The sequence below is a fragment of the Agelaius phoeniceus genome, unplaced genomic scaffold (genome assembly GCF_051311805.1).
Source record: "Agelaius phoeniceus isolate bAgePho1 unplaced genomic scaffold, bAgePho1.hap1 Scaffold_108, whole genome shotgun sequence".
Lineage (NCBI taxonomy): Eukaryota > Metazoa > Chordata > Aves > Passeriformes > Icteridae > Agelaius > Agelaius phoeniceus.
In genome coordinates this window covers 440,151-458,914 of record NW_027509874.1, presented here as the reverse complement: position 1 = coordinate 458,914, position 18,764 = coordinate 440,151, and the positions used below count along the sequence as shown (strand labels likewise).

The 18,764-nt window shown below is 51.9% G+C and overlaps 1 long non-coding RNA gene across 1 annotated transcript in view; it reads left to right on the top strand.

Annotated features, from left to right (window-relative positions):
• LOC143692805 (uncharacterized) overlaps window positions 1-18,764 on the top strand; it is a 369,941-nt gene that overhangs the window by 247,431 nt on the left and 103,746 nt on the right. The window lies entirely within an intron of this gene.

Here is an 18,764-nt window from a genome sequence, read left to right as displayed (position 1 = left end):
GTTGTAGTTTTCCCTGTAAAAAGTTTTTCTTATCCCTTCTGTTATCCATGTTGTTGTTGTTCCTGTTTGTTCCTTATCTCGTTGCTGTTCCCAATAAGTTGTTCTTATCCCAGCCCGGGATCTTTGCCTTTTGTGCTTTCCATGGGAGGCGGGAGGGCAGCGAGGGGCAGCACGGTTTTAGCGGGAGCAGGAAACTGGGGAATCCCATTCCTGAAGCCCTGCCCATGGAGACTGAGCATCCCAGCTGGTGCCAGCCCTGGTGGCCCTGGCAGCAGCCTTGGGAGCGGGTCCCTGGCTGGGGCTGTGGGAACCTCTTCCCTCTGGTGCCCAGGGACAGGAGTGGAGGGAACGGCTGCAGCTGAGTCGGGGCAGGCTCAGGTTGGATGTCAGGAAAAGGTTTTTGCCCAGAGGCTGCTGGGGCCCTGGCCAGGCTCCCCAGGGAAGGGTCCCAGCTCCAGGGCTCTCTGAGCTGCAGCAGCGTTTGGCCAGCGCTGCCAGGCCCAGGCTGGCATTGTTGGGGTGTCCTGTGCAGGGCCAGCAGTTGGACTGGAGGATCCTGATGGGCCCCTCCCAGCTCCGCCAATTCTGTGGCTCTGGGATCCCATGAGCCTGGGGATGGGGCTGCCAATGGTTTCCATGGCAACAGAACTCTGGCTGCAGGCCTGAGCTGGTGTCCATGGCAACCACCCCTGGGATGGGGTCTCCATGGAGCTGCCAGGGGACTGACCATAGACACAGGGGGATGGTGATGGTTGCCATGGAAACTGACCATAGCAACAGGGAGGCTGGTGATGGTTGCCATGGAAACTGACCATAGCAATGGATTCTGGTGATGGTTGCCTGCTAAGGATCTGAGTTGCCACAGGCACTCAGATGGGTTCCATGGGGATTTTCCAAGAGTCTCCAGCCTCTTCATGAGCTGGAATGTCACACACAGAGACAGGGGCTCCATGGAGACCTCCCAGGGCTTTCTGGGGATGGTAAAGAGCCCTGTGGTCGGAGGCAGTCACAGCCATTCCATGGTGACATCCCAGGGCACCTTGGGTTGCAAAGGCACCCATCTGTCACAGGCACTCACGGGGGCTCCACGGTGACATCCCAGGAGTCCCCAGGCTGCCAAAGAGCCGGGATGGCCCAGACACTCACAGGGGTTCCTGTCATGGCCACAGTGGGAGCTTCAGGCAAAAGCTTTGTTTCTTTCTTGGAGAAACTCCTGCTGAGTCATGAGGTAGAGAAATGACACCCAGCAGCCACCACAGAACGCCAAAACCCCTGCAGGACCCCATAACTTCTCAAATTCCTTCTCAGAAAGGAGACTGGGAACAGCTGGATCCAATGCTAGCCCCAGACTTTGTCAAAGGTACAAGACATTGGACAGGGGGAATTGAACTTTAATGCAATTTGTCCCACTGGTTTCATGATTGAATACCAGACAGATTTCTAGAAATACAGCTCGGATTGATTGTGATCATGATTAGAGGGAAAGATCTTGATCAGAATTCTTTCCTCCACAGCAAAGGACCTCTAACAATTAGAATCTTCTGCTCTAGGCAGCAATTTTGAAGTCAACAGGTCCTTGCTGGAGTTGTTGGAGCCCATTGCAGGCAGAGCCTCCTGCTCCAGCAGGAGCTGCCTTTCCTGTGCCATCAGCAGGGCAGGTCCCGCTGCAGGAAAAGCCCCAGGCCAGCCCCAGCACAGGGAAGGCCTCGGGCACAAGGGCAGAGTGCCGTGCTGGGAGCTGTGCCAGGGAGAGCCTGAGGCACCAAAGGCACCTTGGCAGCAGCAGCTGCTTGCAGGCCATGGCCAGAAGCCTCCCTTGGCAGCCCGGCCTGGTGGCCACCACTGCAGAGCTGCTGCCTCAGGGCTCATTCCTGGCTGGCCTCTGAAAAGCCACTTGTGCTCCAGGAGCCTGACTGGGAAGCCATTGGCCCCAGCACCTTGGGGACAAGATATCAATGACAAAACTCTTCATGCCAGCAGAGCCAAGGCAGGGGCAGAACAAAGGGCACAGCCAGGCGGGGGGACAGGGCTGCCATGGTGATGGCTGTGAGGTCACTGCCCCTGCAGCAGCCTGGCTGCCCTCAACAGACATTCTGGCCACAAGACTTGTGAGGGCACCCAGAAAATCAGAGAACCCACACTACAGGAATTCCATCCATGGGGAGGGAAAGGGGTTTCCCTATGTCAGGTTGCACAAAGCTCCTGATCCTGGACAATACCTAGGATGGCACATCCACTTCTCTGGCAAAAGAGTTGCAGTTTTGTTCCACTCTCATCATTGTAAATCATTTTCTCCTTCTAACAAATGGAAATCCAGACTCATTCACTTTAGAGTTATTGACCCTTGTTCTGCCACTGCAAAATTGCAAGAAAATACCTTTGGCAGTTATTTTCCCATTTTCACAGACATTGGAGAGGACCCAGACATCTTCCAAGATGGGGTTTGGAGGCCTCATCTCATAACCTGCAGGTAGAGGCTGCAGGATCTGGGCTCAGTAGGGTGGAGACTGAGGACAGAACAGGAGTAGCCTGGCAGGGGCTGAAGGGTGGTTTCAGAGAGTCTGGAGCTTTTCTTCCTAGAGGATATAAGCATGACAAGGAAATAATGGCACCAAGGGACACTGGGGAGGCCCAGACCGGGCAGCAGCAGAAAGGAATTTCCTGGCAGGGCAGGGCTGTGGTGCAACACGTGCCCCAGCAGGAGCCTGGAGCAGTCCAAGGCTTTATGTGGGCAGGAAGAGGCAGGCAGGAGGCAGAGCTGTCAGCAAAGGAAGGGCCCAGCCAGGTGGGGCAGCCGGGGGATGCCCACAGCCTGCAGGGACAGAGGCGCAGGGCAGGGACACCGTAGGACAGCCTGGGCTGCACAGGACACAGGCATGGGCAGCAGCTGCAAGACAGCCCTGCCAGAGCCAACTCCTGCAGCACTTTGGCCATGGCTGCTGGCCCTGGGCCTGAGGCCAGCAGGGGACAAGTGACCCTTGCAGGCCTGGGGCCTCATTGCCTCCTTGTCCCTGCTCAGCAGCCTGGCAGGGGCCGCCCCATGCTCCTGCCCTTGGCATTGCCCATCCCCACATGCCAGTGCCCCAGCAAGAGCCCTGAGCAATGAGGGAGGGACAGGATCTGCCTGGCCAGGGGCTGGGGCTCAGGCCTTGGCCCTTTGCATTCCTGAAACACATCTAGGTTTGCCCAGCACCAGAGACACGTTTCCCTTGCTTGTCCCCAGCTCTCATCAGTGCCTCCAGTGTTCTGCTCTACCTGGAACCTGGGGACATTTTCACATGAGTTGTGTCCCTCAGTTGTACCCATTAAAAGTTAATGAAACTTTGGACTTTGAATGTGAGTTTGAGTTCTCCAGAAGTTTATGGAGCACAATCTGAGTCTGATGCAAAAAGCACCAAAGCCCCAGAGGGTCATTGAAATCCTTGTGCTTAGTCTGTGCTGCTGAGCTGGGCCGGGCTGCTGGCCCAGAGTGTCCTAGGTTAGAATAGAAAAATGTCTTCTATTCCCATCCTCAAGAGCTGCTGAAACCAGGAGGGACATTGTTTTGTTCCTTATCTCCTGTTAATGGCCCCATCAATGTCTTGCCTCATGACTCAGAGATAACTCCCTCTAGGAGCCATTTCTGTTTATCGGGTAATCAAGGACCCACCCCATGACTCAGAACGATTTCAGCCCATTTTGAGATTCCCTGCCCAGCGGGGAGGAGCTAAGCATCCCCACCTGGATACAATCTGGGCTTTGGGACAGAGCAGTCAGTCTTTCCACTGGATTGCCAGAGGAATAGCTGCCCTTACCCACTGGTTTCCAGAGGACAAGAGCTACCAGATTGTTTCTACAGGATCACCACTTCAACAAGACCATTTCATCTGGACTGCTACCACCCCCCTAACTAGCAGGGTGTCAGGTTGTATTCTGACTCCGTCACTGATTTTTCTTTTGTATTATAGCATGTATATGGCTTTATCCCTTTTCCTGATAAATTGTATTTCTCACTTGGAATCTTTTACTGGTTTTGCTTTGAAACCAGAACACAGAGGCAGCTCCTGGCAAAGGCAGCAGAGCTGCAGAGAGACAGCTCTGGCCAGGAGCAGCTCCTGTGCACAGCCCAGCAGGACTGGGGCACTGCCAGGGCCCCTCAGAGACACCAGCAGGGCACAGACTGAGCTCCCAGGGGCTCAACACTGGCAGGGGCTGTGGCATGTCCAGAGGGGGCTGTGTCACAGCAGCACCTCTGTGGCTGTGTCATAGAGGCACAGAGCAGATGTGATGCCAGCAAGGGGCTGTGTGACAGCACAGAGTGGGCTGTGTGAGGTCACAGATTGGGCTATGACATCACAGAGATTTTTGTGTGACGTCTTCAAGCCACCACAGTGTCCTACAGGGCTCTGTGTGACATCACAGTGCAGGCTATGATGTCATGGTATGGCTGTATGACATCATGGAGCTGGCTATGAGGTCAAAGTGTGTGCTGTGACATTACAGAGTGGGTGTAAGACATCACAGAGAGGGTTGTGTGACATCACTGAGGGGGTTGTGACATCAGAGGTGGCTGTGGCATCACAGCATAGAGTGTGAGGCCATAGAGCAGACCCTATGATCATGGAGGCTGGCTCTATGACATCAGAGAGTGGGTTGAGACATCACTGGGTGTCTGCGTAACATCACAGAAAAGGCTGTGACGTCACAGAACAGGCTGTGACATCATGGAGTGACTTTGTGACATCACAGTGTCTTCTGTGATGTCACTGCACAGCTGTATGACACCACACAGTGATATGCCAGCCTTGGGACTGTGACATCACAGGGGCTGTGTGACATCACTGGGGCTGTATGACATCACAGAGGGCTGTGTGACATCACAGGGGCTGTGTGAGGTCACTGGGGAGGTCACTCTCCTCCGGCCCCCTCACAGTTCCCCCCAGAGCAGTCCAACCCTGCTCGTGCACAGTGGGGTCCCCTGTCCCCCCCAGGTCCCCCCGCCCCTGGCGCCGCAGCCTCCCCCAGAGGATGTTCCACGAGATTGACCCCAGAGCCTGACACGGGGACGGGGGGCCGGGGCCCTGGGGGTGGCACAGGGGGAACGGGACCCCCCGGCAGCGTCCTCGTGTCCCCCAGGGCCAGAGCCTGGGCCAGGGCTCCTTCACCCTTTTACAAATGGGGGACTTGAGAGCGCTGAAAACATCCCCAGCAAGGGATCAGCAAAAACCAGATTTAATATTAAGGGACAGCAGCACAAAGTTCCTTGGCAAGACACTTCAGGCACACCAAGGAAACAAAGCAACAACTAAACCAAACCAAATCCAGGCAATCAAAACAGAAATGAGCCATGAACTGTCCCTGTGTGTGTGTGTGACACAAAAGGACAGTGGGGGCAAGGATAAAAGGAATATGGCCTAAACAATTAACAGAGCTCAAACTTAACAGGACTTAACTTATACCTTAACCTTAACTGATACCTTCAATTTCATAATTTCGCAAAAGAACAGCATTTAACACTACTTAACCAAACTTAAAACATATGACTTAGCAATTTAACAGAGTAATACCATTTAATATTCAACTTAGCTAATAAATAAATTAAACAGAACAACTTCGCAAACGAACAACTCTTAGCAGCATTTAACTTGGCTTAGACCTTGTGACTTAGCATTAGTTACTGCCATCTGGATATCTGACCGACTCAGCTATCCAAGGCACTCAAACCCCTCAGAGAGCAGCATTTCTGCCACATTTCCCCAGCACAGGCACTCCTGTGTGCACACAGACACCAAGAGTCAGTGCAAGGCACCTGGGAGAAATTCCCCTGAGGGCAGGGAAATGCTCCCTGAGGATGCTTTGGCATCTCCCCAGCAGGCAAAGGGCTGAGCCTGGAGGAGTGGGGGGATCAGCCCAGGCTCCGTCGTTGTTGGGGATCCCCGAGTGCAGCAAACGGGAGAGTTCCCGGCTGGGAGAGGCCCCACTCAGAGGGAGTTGCTGGCCCAGGAGAGCTCCAAGGGCTCCTTTTGGAGCGCTGTGTGCAGGGCCCCAAGAGAGGGGCTTCAGTGCCAGCAATGGTTCATCCTGGCCACACTTGGCATCAGCAGCTTTCTTTTGCACGGTGAGAACAGGGATCTTGTGCCACAGAGGGAACAGAAACAGCTCCCAGGGCTGCTCCTACAGAAAGCAGGAGCTGGGTGGGCAGCAGCAGTGCCTGGAGCAGACAGTGTTTGTGATGAGCTGCAGAGGAGCTGAACCCAGGGGCTGTTGGCCAAGGCCGAGGCCCAAGGAGCATTTCTCAGCTGGCAAGGCAGCCTGAGAAGGGGAGGGGGGAATGCAGCAGCACAGGGCCCCTGGAATGTAGGGGCCATTGTGACACAGTGGGGCCTTGTGACACCAAGGGACCATTGTGAATCTATGAGGCCCCATGGAATAAGCAAAGCATTGTGATGCTGTGGGCCTCATGGAACCAAGGAGACCATTTTGACACTGTGGGGCCTGATGAAACCAAGAGGCCTTTGTGACATTGCAGGGCTGCATGGAACCAAGGGGCCATTGTGACATTGCAGCGCCTTTTGTCATCAGTGGTCCATTGTGACACTAAGAAACCAAGGGGGACCATTGTGACACTGCAGGGCTTCATGGAACCAAAGCTCCAGGGTGACACAGACAGGCCGCCTGTCATCAATGGTCCATTGTGACACTGTGGAGCCAAAGGAGACCATTGTGACACTGCAAGACCTCATGGAATTGTTGGAACCATTGTGACACTGTGGGCCCTTAAGGAACCGGGGGACCATTGTGACACTGTGGGACCCCATGGAACCAAGGCACCCTTGTGACACCTCAGGGGCCCATAAAACCAAGAGAACACGGAACAGGTCTGCCCGGTTTGGCCTCCCATGGGCCACATGACTGGTCCAGCTGACCTTGGCATGTTGAGGGTCTCTTCTCATCTGCTGCTGAAACACTGGCGTTCCGTGCTTTCCTTCCTATGGAAGTGAACTGTCCTTCTCCTCCAGGCACCCATGACCAGAATTGGGATTTCACCATCAAATTTCCTTATATCCAGGGATTGTTCCCATAGCAATATTGCCAGGATAAGTCTGTCTGGCAGTGGTTTCACAAGGGTCACCTCTCATCTGGCCCCAAAACCCTGGGGAAGGCTCCGTGCTTTCCTTCCTGTCGCAGACATCTTTCATGAAAAATCCTTTCTTAGGATTTTTCCTTGTGAGAAGCTGCAGTTTCAGGAACCAAAGTAAACAATGGTTATCTGCTGCTGTGGAATGCAACAGGTAGACCCATGATTGGTCTCCTGTGGGTGTTTGGATTTCTTGACCACTCATGGCAGAGCTGGCTCTTGCTCTGTCTGAGACACAGATCTTTGTTATTCATTCTTTTCTATTCTTAGCTTAGCTAGCTGCTGAAGAAGCCTTTTCCTTTCTATTGCTTTTTAGTATAGTCTTAATGTAACATATATCATAAAATAATAAATCAAGCCTTCTGATCATGGAGTCAACATTCTCGTCTCTTCTTCATCCTGAAAACCCTTGTGACCACGGTCACAATTGGTGACCCTCGACTGAGGAGGACAATCATCACTTCGTGAGACCACCAGAGGAGCATTGCTGCACTGGGTAAACCCTGAATGTGTGGCATTGATGGTTGCTTCACAAGTGACCACAGAAGTGGATTCTAGCCAGGAGCTGAAGAACTGAAGATCCGAATTTGGACAGAGTTCACAGCAAGGCTGACCACAAAGAGAACCTTCTGAAAAGCCTCCGGGAAGATGTTCAGAAAGCTCAGCAGCACCGTGCAGATAGCCAGAGAGTCCTGGACACTGTCACAAGGTACTGTTGGTTTTTCCCCTCCTGAAGATGAGGCCATTCGCAGTTTGTGGCTGCTCATCTGGAGGACTTCTCCCCTAGAGGATGAGGTTCCATTCTCCCCTTCAGAGGAGAAACTTATTGCCCTCTGGCAAAAATGGGGTGAAGAGGATGGAATTCTCCTGTTGGAGACAGATCTCTATGAGTTTTTTTCGATGGGCAAAGCTCTTTGGGTTTTTTACGAATGTGCTATATGCCCTCAACATGTTCGTCTGGGAGTGTATGGACTCAATTTTCCAAATCTTTTTGGGCCGTGGGTTCGGATGCCCCTCAATTTATCCAACCTTTTTGAAGCTCTTTCTAGTCTTGAAACAGAGAGCAGCTGTTTTTCCCTGGATTGCTAACTGCAAGGGGAAAGCCCCGTTCCCCCCAATTCCGGGGGAAGACCCTGGCCAGGGGGACGATCTGCTGCTTTCCAGCCCCCCTGAACCACAGCGGGGGGGCGAAGTTTCACCCGCAGCCGAAGTTTTTTTTACTGTGTCTTCGGAGCATGCTCAGACGGAGCCGTTTGTTCCCCCCTCCCGTTGCTCTCAGGGGGGATGGGAGTGGGCAGTGACGCCCCAGCCAGCGCCGCGAGCACCGCCCCGGCCAGCGCCGCGAGCGCCGCCCCAACCTGCCCCGCGCGTGCGGGCGCTTCCCTGCGCGGCCCCTCCCACGGCTGTCCCTCCAGCAGAGCCTGTGGGCGCTCCGGCCGTGGTTCCGCCGGCTTCCCTGCCTGCATCTGAGACCTCAGAAATGCTGCTTCCCATGGCTGCGCCGATGTTGCTGGGCAACAGCGATCCACCGCTCCCCCCGGCCGTCCCACTGCCTCCTGTGCAGACTCCGCCGCCTTCTGCGACTGCGCTTCCACGGCCGATGTCAGAGCCCGGCGCAGAAGATGCTGTCAACCCTTTGCCGCCCCCACCGCCCCCGCCACCTCCCCAGGCGGCCCCGCTGTCTGCCCCAGCAGTTCTGCTGCCTTCGGGGACTCCGTCCTCCGTGTCTGCGTCAGAGGCTGCCCTGGAGCCGGCGGCAGCTGCAGCGGCGCCTCCTGCATCCAGCGTGACTTCCTCCCCGAGTTTTTCGGGTTGTCCCGGGGCTGCCCCTACAGGGGGAGCTGGGACAGGGGAAGAGGGCGTCAGCCTGTCCTTCCGTGGAGGAGGCACAGCCCGACAGCTGGCTGTGGGTGCAGCCCGGTTGCCTGTTTTCAAGATCAGCATTTTTTGCGGGTTGGGGGGTGTTTGGTCCGGGGTGTTCCCCTGGGGGATGTGGATCTCTCTGCTGCCCCTCGCGTGCCCCAGCAGCGAGGGGGAGGTGGGTCCCGAAAGTTCTGCCCCTGGTCCCCAGCCCAGAGGGGGTTGGAGGTGGTGCCGTGAGGCAGATGGGAGGAACACCTGTTGCATTTGCATCGCAGAGGCAGAGGGCACAGCAGGAAGCGAGCATCGCTTGTCTGCTGTGGGGAAAAGACATCCCCAGACCCGAGATGAAGATTCTCGGGACAGCTTCTGTCTTCCCATTGCCGGCATGCCTCGGTGATTTTGGGGAAAGGAAGCGTTTGGTCACCCCTTCTGCCATTGTACTGGCAGCAGGGTGCAGGTCTGTGCCAATGCAGAACCTGCCTCGGGGGCTGGGCCTGGGCTGTCTGGCTTGGTTGCTTGGGTCAGGGCCACCTCCTGGCCTCCTGTTCGGTTTGGGGGCTTTGCTTCCCCCCTCTGGTCCTGGGCCACCTTTCTGTGGGCCAGGTCTGGGGTTCCTGATCCTTCCACATGGGCCAGGGCCCCCAAGGGCCTCTCTCTAGCTCCTCTGCTGCTGCTGCTCTTTCCGATAAAAAAAAATTAAATAAAAAAGGGTGAAAGAGCTGGCAGCAGCTAAGAGGCAGGGATTGGCTTCAGCCCAAGTTGTTCAATAAAGGGCTGTGGCAAGACATTTCAGAAATTTTCCCAAAATTGTTTGAAGACTGTCAATGGACATTTGATAACTATTGATGGACTTTTCTGTAGCAAGCCGGTTTCAGGACCAAAAGAGACTTTCAGATATGGCAAAGAGGAACATCTTCAGACCATGGACTTTTCCTGAAACTCAGCTGCTTGGACTTGAATTTTCTTTGCATTGTTTTTGCATTTTCTTATATTGTAGAATTGTTTTAGTGATATGATAGAATTTTATGTTCTACAGGTGAAGAAATTCCCAGTTCATTCCACAGGAGCACTTGAGGGAAATTTGATTGGCAACAGATAACCTGTCAAGTGTTTGTCTTTTCCTCGGCATGAGTACAGCAGAGAAAATTACAAACACTTTTTCCTTTTAATTTAACTAAATAAAAAAAGGTGACATGTCGCAGACATCTTTCATGAAAAATCCTTTCTTAGGATTTTTCCTTGTGAGAAGCTGCAGTTTCAGCAACCAAAAGTAAACAATGGTTATCTGCTGCTGTGGAATGCAACAGGTAGACCTGTGATTGGTCTCCTGTGGATGTTTGGATTTACTGACCACGCATGGCAGAGCTGGCTCTTGCTCTCTGTCTGAGACACAGATCTTTGTTATTCATTCTTGTCTATTCTTAGCTTAGCTAGCTTCTGAAGAAACCTTTTCCTTTCTATTGCTTTTTAGTATAGTCTTAATGTAACATATATCATAAAATAATAAATCAAGCCTTCTGATCATGGAGTCAACATTCTCGTCTCTTCTTCATCCTGAAAACCCTTGTGACCACAGTCACATGACTGAGATTGAATTGGTTCTGGTCATTGTTTCCTGTGCCATGATGTTCTCCATGCCTGCTGTGTCCTGGCAGAGAGGAAAGAGTGCTTGTGAAGAGTTGTGAAAGAATGGCTTTTGCCTAGGAAGAGAGAAATGAAAGGCTGAGCTCAGATCAGAGATGGTTTGCAGTGTCCTGACCCTCCCCCGGCCTCTCCCCCAACTGGTGGGACAACAGATCTACCCCGGCTCCAGAGGGACAACAGGTCTACCCTGGCTCTAGAGGTACCACAGGTCTGCCCAAAACCCTGCGATACAACAGGTCTACCCCGGCTCCAGGAGGAGAACAGGCCTACCCAGGCTCTGAGGCCGCCGGGGGTCTGCCTTGCCCCTGGGTGGCGGGCGCTGGCCGGGGACAACAGGTCTACCTCGCACCGGTGGGATTTAGCCAAATTTCGGCGGGTGCCGGGTAGACCTGTTGTCACAGCCGGCTGTGGAAGTTCACCAAGCGGTCGCTGTTGTCGGCCACCTCCGGCTACGGCATTGTAGGAGGCGGCTCGTGGCGCTGCGCCTTCCCGGTCGAGCTCCATTGGTCCTCTTGGAGGCCTCAGTGGCTTTGGACTCGTCTGTCCGTACAATGGGAGTGAGGTGACGGGCAGGTTGATCCCGTGCCTGTGTCCGAGGCAGAGCGGAGCGGCCGCGCGTGCAGTTGCCAGGGCAAAGCAAGTGCCGCCTACCCGGGACGAGTCTGTGTGGCTTTGTCCCGGCTCCCGTCCTGCCCAGGGAAGTGGGTACAGTGGGAGAGGTGAGAGGGAGGGGTAGGAAAGAGCAGATCCAGAGAGGCTAGAGTAAGGGCTTCAAGATCCAGTGTCTTGAGAGGGGTGATATCGACAGGGCTGAAGAAGATCCTGAGTCCAATAGAGAAGGGCTAATGATGATCCTGAGAGTTGAGAGGGGAAGGGGTGAGGTGTGATCCTGTGAGGTGAGAGAGTAGGGCTAAGGACAATCCATGATCCTGAGAGGTGAGAGAGAAGGGCAAAATATCATCCCTGATCCTGAGAGGCAAGAGAGAAGGGCGCAAAATATGATCCCTGATCCTGAGAGGCCAGAGAGAAGGGCTGAAGATGATCCTGAGAGGTGAGAGAGAAGGGCAAGATATGATCCCTGATCTTGACAGGTGAGAGAAGGGCTAAAGATGATCCATGATCCTGAGAGGCAAGAGAGAACGGCAAAGGACCTAGTGAGAGAAGTGGAGATACGATCCTGTGAAGGTGAGAGAGAAGGGCAAGATCACCATCCTGGAACCTGAAAGGTGAGAGAGAAGGGTGTAAGATGGTCCTGAGAGGTGAGAGAGAAGGGCTAATGGGGGGATTCCTGGTCTGCCTTGCTTCGGCGGGGCTTAATCCCTTTATTTTTTTTCTGCAGGTGCCGGGTAGACCTGTTGTCGCGGCCGGCTCCGGAAGTTCACCGAGGTGGTGCGAAAGAGCAGATCCGCAGAGGCCGAGAGAGAAGGGCCAAAGACGATCCCAGAGCCGCTCGCTGCACGAGGCCAGGCAGACACAGAAGCCGCCAGTGTCTCCCGCTCCACCCCAGCTTCTGCCGGCTTCCCAAGGGGAGGCGGCCGCCCTGGGCACTGCTGGCGGCCGAGGCAAGGCACCTCGTCCGTTTTCTGCCCACTCTTAAGCCGGGGACCCGCCTTGGCGGACACAATTTTTCAGGCCCACAGCCCACCTGCAGTGCCTGCCTGTTATTGTTTGAATAACATCTGCCCGGCTGGGAGCCAGCAGCACCCCTGCTGGCTGTGCCTGGAACTGCACCGCAGGGGAAGGTGCCCGCACCCGGGAGAAGGCCGGCCCTGGGGCTCTGTGTCTGCTCGTCAGTGCTGCCGGGCTTGGTGTTTGTTTGCCTTGTTATACACACACACGCTAGTAAGGAACTGCTATTCCTTTTCTCCTATCTTTACCTGAAAGCCCCGTCATTTCAAAGTTAGAAGAATTTGGAGGGAAGGGGCTCATATTTTCTGTTCTAAGGGAGCTTCCTGCCTTCCTTGGCAGACACCTGTCTTTCAAACTGAGACATTCAGGTGTTGGATCCCTTCCTTCTTGGTCTTCCAGTGTGGTTACTGAAAGTCTGGTCAGAGAGAGAGAAAGTCAGATAAACTTTCCCAGGCATTGCTCTGGGAAGTTTTGGGAGAGTTCAGAGAAAGAATTAAAACAATGATTAATCTTTGCAGTTGGTGTTTTGAATGTGATGTTTCTTTTAAGATGTTCACAAGAATGGTGCTGTTCCTAATTAGCCAATGGTACAAGGGGTGTTGATTAAGGACCAACCAGGTCCAGCTTTATTGTAACTGTCTATAAAAAATATGTGGTGTCTAATAAACTTCACGTTTGCCTTCGGAGACCTTGGAGTCTATATGTCACTTAATTTACCCATCCCTAATACAACAACAACATTCCAGGGCTTTCTATCATGGTGATTCTGCAGGCTGTCCCTGTAAACAAACCTTTCTCCTTCAGTTGTTCTAAACTGCTCCCAGAGAGAAAGGGGCCCTGGCTCCCTCAGAAACATCTGCTCAATCCCCACATCCTGGGCCAAGGAGCCCAGAACCCTTACTTTGGTATCTTCAAGTGGCAAGCCTGTACCCATAGGGTCCCAAACTTGAATCAGCCAGGTTGAAAAGGCCTCGTACCCTTGTCGTGCAACGTCTTTCCACAGACTGTAGAGACTGTCTAACAACAGGGACTCAGTGAGGATCTTGGCCTCTGGTTCTACTGTGGTTGTGAGGGCCTTGGTTCCCCATTCACAATAACGGGGTACATCAATTTGGTTTAGACTTCCTCCTCTGCAGAGGGGCGACTGCTGCTGTCTGTAGCCGGTCTTGTGGTTGAACTGGAACCCAGACGGTTGCAACATCCATGGGTTCTACTGCTGCACTATCATCTTTTCCCTCTGATTGCCGCTGGTGCTGCTGGACCATGTCCCTGACCTCTGTGTCAGGCTTTGGGGTAGCTACCCAAGGTAACCACACCCTGTCTCAGAATGGTGAATGGACCTTGCTGAATAAACACAGTGTTATATTTGCCAATTATCCCATTGTCAAAAAAAACCCAAACAATATTAAAAGTAGCAGCAATTTTAATTGGATAGCTTAAAATATATAAAATCAGATACACTTGAAATATTGACATTACAATTTGGGTAAAATAAGGCATAATTTGGTTCCAATAGTAGTGCATAAGCAAAAAATAACCGTGTGGGCTACGGAGTGCAGGGTTCTTGAACTCCTGGCACCTCACGTGCTTGTCAAGCAAAAATTTCCCCTTATATGCCATATGTCAATGCCATCTCCTCCCATTTTCAATTCATCACATTTCTACCTCCGCCCTCATCACCACCTTTAATGCGCATGCTCCACCACTCTTAGGGGGTTCCACCAGTCTTTGGGGGTCGTCTTTGAGGAAGGCCACTCCTCTTCCTCGAACTCCTTTAATTCACCTTTGGGTTACACATGTGCACCAAGCTAGTATAATGTAAGCCAAAACTAACATAAAATTATATTTAAGCATCAAAGCAATAAATCTCTTATAACTAGCATTTTCCTGGGACCCAACCAGATTTTCCTTTTTTTCTGTTAATTTTTAGTAGCTGTTATCTCTTGCTTTTTCCTGCCTTGAACATCTGCAAGAAAAGGGGGGGTGGAACCCCTCCTCTCCCTTTCTTTCTTGGCATTACACCTTTTAACTGTTTTATTATTTCCAAATATTAATTACTCTATCAATATTGATTACTGCTTCAATTTTGTCAGCACGAATCATACCTATTTACCCCACACAGCAAAAACATAAGGAGATGATCCCTTTAGCTTCTCGGTGAAATTAAAACTCTTCCAAAGCTGTTCGGTTAGGCCCAAAGAAGTGAGTGAAGGGTGGGGAGAAAACTCCCCCGTGTTGCTTCATAATAGGTGCCATTAGTAAGGAAAGCCCAAAACCATGAATTTAGCTCATGATAGTTATATAGCCATGTGCCCACATTCCAGAAGAAGAACACAAGCATGAATTTCTCACCTTGTTGACCTGTTCTACAAAGTGGATAACAGCTGTTGTAGTGTGTTTTCTTTGGCAGGTTCACTGCTGAATTTGTCGTTTTGTTCTCTGCTTAATCTGTGGTTTTGGAATCCTCCTGTATTGTCCTCCCCCTGACTTCCAAGTGGCAAAGGCTCCTCATTTTGTATCTTATGTTTCTAAAATTAGACATACTCCCTCGTTGTTATTCAGTTCAGTTAGATGTCAATCTTTTTGTCACCTAGCCACTCCCTACCAAGTTTTAATCCCCAGCCTTCCCAGTTGTCAATCCTTCCTATCCCTGCTCTTTTTCCCCAGAATCTTCCTTGCTTTCCCCTCCCATTGAGTGTCAATCCTCCCCCAAACCTGCCCTTCCTTCTGGAGAAATCCCTGTCTATTCTGTATCTTTTAGAACCCTATTGGCTTACCCAAGTAATGTCCCTCCCTGTTGCTCCCTTATTGGTTCAAGTGTAAAATGTCCCACCTTCAACCCCTCCCCAACCATACCCCTATTGGTTTGCTACCCTAAACCCCTTCTCCCAAGTGATGTTATAAAGGCTCTTGTTCGCCCCAAGTCTTTGTCTTGGGTGCTGGTCATGAAATAAAGGCACCCCTGTTTCACCCCCAAGATCCATGCTGCTGCCTTTCTGCTCCTGCGCCAAACCACTGCTTGTGATGGGATTAGCGGAGCTTGTGAGGGGGATCTGTCGCGTCCCTGTTGTATTTGTCACCTGGCTGGGGCATAGTCTGCGCCGCGAGCAACAGCCGCAATGCTCTTGGTCACAAGACCCTTGTTTCCATAAGGAGCTGCAAATTGGAAAAATATAGCCACAAACATGTGCCAACCAAAGGTGGTAAGCCAGACCACATGGTGCCAATTAAGGAGATTCTTTATCCTGTATGCAAATGGGTTACCCAAGAGCTGTTATTCTCTTTTCACCCTTTCCTCTCAATGCTTTCATGACATACACTGGGCACAAATAATTGTCTTGGTTTTAAAAGACAGATGTCTGCCAAGCAAAGCGAGAACCTTCCTGGACTGGAAAAGATGACCCCTTCCTGCCACATTATTACAACTTCAGAATTACAGGGTTTCCAGGCAAAAAGAAAGGAAAAGGAATAACAGTTCTCTGCTATATATATGTACATATATACATATATATGTTTTATATATTTATATATATAAAACAGAACAAACAACAAAGAACAAGAGAAAACAATAGGAGGAGTTTTCCACCCGTCAAGCACCACTTTCCCCTTTGGTGTAGTTACAAGCACAGCCAGCAGAGGGCGCTTGCAGGCCCCAGGGAGGCCGGGCAGGTGCGATGATTCCCCCCAGCCAGCAGGTGGCGCTCCAACGCCAGCTGGGCACCGTTCCCAGGTGTGATGGAGTCCCGGGTGAGGGGGAAGAGGGGAAATGGCTCCTTTGGTAAATTCACAGGCAGCAAGCAGTCTCAGCATCATAAGGGGAAGCAGGCAGAAAACAGAGAGGGCAGGCAGATCAGATCAAGCAGCAGTGGATCTCAGGATCACACACCAGCAGCCAGCAGAAACGTTGAAGGCAGGCAGATCCGATTCTAGCGCCAAGTTAAAACCCAGCCATACCCCTGGCTAGATAAACATGAACACCCCAATACCGCCACGGCCATTCCTGCAATTCCTCCCCTGGAAGGGAAGAGGCAGCCTCGGCCCCACCCTCTGTGGGATTCCAGGTGGGGCTTACACCTGTCCTGATGTCCCCCAAGCTGTGGAAGATGAAGGGCAGGAAACAGGGACAGTTCCTGGCACAAATGACCATGAGATTTCCCCATCACCATGAGCCACCCCCCAAGACAATGTGAAAGTAACCCTCTGAAAGCCCAGAACAAAGGCTCTGTCACATTGAAATCTACTCCAACAATGACCCTGAATCCATCCTGGTATGGATAAGGCAGGGACGTCTGTGTTTCAGAACCCCCTGTGACAACTTAACAGTAGGGAACAAATCCAGCTTGCCAAGCACTCAGAAGTCAGTATTTGTAACTTTACTAACAGAACAGGATGTGATTTCAACTATTACCTACTAGAAGCTGTGTTACAGAGCCTACACGTCAACTTTTCTCCACCACCAATTGAAATGAAGATTACCATGGTCAAAAAAACTGTTGGAACATCCTGGCCTGCACAAACTCCTACAACAGCAGAAGAGGAAAAGTCAGAAGACACTGATCAGTATCCATCACAATATAGAAAAGGCACATCATGTCCTAGAACAAATGAAGAGGCATGGAGAGAATCACTGGTGGGAAAACTTGCTTGGATGGTCCCCAACTGCCACAGGCTTTTCTAGCCTAAGTTACATCCTGCAGTTGTGATACTGGCACTAACTGGGATTGGGTTTGTCTTCATCATTGCAGTGTATGTAAGAGCGTGGTACCTAATCCAGCAATCAAGAAAACAAACTTGTCCACAAATACAAAGGTTGAAGGAAGGAAAAGCAATGTGTTGATTTTACCAGAAGCACATGCTCTGTTTTCGTTCATAGATACCACTTGGTTTTAACATTTTGAGGAAAGAACTGATTGGCTGCAACAGTGAGCCGAGAGGCACCACAGAGACTGACTCAGTGAGGTGGGCATTTGTTTTATTCGGCACTGGCTACGTGGGGATTGCTCCTCTGTGAGAAATGGATTTGTAAAGGATTCTCAAAACCTGACTGAAAGCTCACAGGCTCTTGTACATCTGTATGCAAACTCTGAGATAAGGTGTGCTGACTTAGGAAGGCCGTGGAATAGAGATGGCATTGTTGAGAGAGAGATTGAACTAGAAACAAGTTTCAAAAGGACCTGATATTTTGGAGAACTAGAACTGTGAAAGATGCAATGTAGCAAGACCATGTGGGGTAAAATAATAGGTGGTTGGTGTTAGAAGTCTTAGCAGCATTGTGTGGCAAAAGCTAGTAGGCTGAAAAACATTGATAAGGTATTGTAACCAGGAAATAGGGTGGCTTCTGGTGGAATGGTGTTACGTTTTCCATCTCTTATGTCTCACCCTTCTGTGAGACTGGTAATGGAATAAAATCTTTTAAAATGCCTCTCAGTGGCCCCATCTCTGTAAGCCTGTGATTTTCCAACACTCCTCCTAACAGGCAGACTCAGCACTTTGCACACCACAATATATGGTTCCTCTTCAAGCAATGTACATTACATTCCTAGGTTAGGAGTGGTTATACAAATTACTTCTCAGAAGTCATTAATATCATTAGCATACGTGATGGCAAGTTCCGTGTACTCTGGTGGTGCCACTGAGGAAGGCTCCAAGTCTTACCCTGGGGTCATTCCGATGAAGGCCGACAGTCTTATTCAGTCTGCACTTATCAGCTTTCTTTCTGAAGCATGTGCAGTCCTCTGTTGGCTGTTTCAGTGGTTTCAACACATTCTTTTGCTCTTATCTTAGCTTGGTGCCTTCTGTTTCTCTATCATAAAATGGCAAAAGCACATCTTGCTTCTTAGACTTCTGCTTAATATTGCTGACCATGAACACTTAAATCATGCATACATGAGTTACCTCTTCATCAGCTCCTTTCACTGTGGGCTCTGCTCCAGGCTCCTGCGCCCTGAGCCGGGTGCCAATGGAGCCCGGCCCAGCTGGGCTGTGGGGTGGGTGGCATCGCTGCTCCCCGGGCAGCAGCCGCCCCGCTGCCCCCTCCAGAGCCCAGTGCCAGCGGCTGCTGACTGCCTGGCAGGGCTGGGAATGGGAGGGGAGGCCAGTGCTGACCGCACGGAGCCCTTGGAAAAGGGGCTGAGCCTGCACCAAGTGCACCCTCCTGGCGCTCTCTCCAGCTGGCAGGGGACAGGAGCCAAGCAGCCGTGCCACACCTGTGCCACACCCTGCTGTGGCTGGAAAGCCCACAGGAGTCTCTGTCACAGGTGGCAATAGGTTCATTGGTGAGCCACAGGCCTTGGCTTCCCTCCAAAACCTGCCCCACCCAGCCCTGCCCCACCCTGGCACACCCTACCTCACCCAACTCGACCCTGTCCTGCCCAAATCCGCCCTACTCCACCCTGTAATGCTCCATCCTCACTGGCCCAGGCCCTACAAGGCCACAAACATGGGCTCTCCTACACACCCTTTCCCACCCCACCACTTCCCACCCCGCCCTGCCCCACTGAGCTCCAATCAG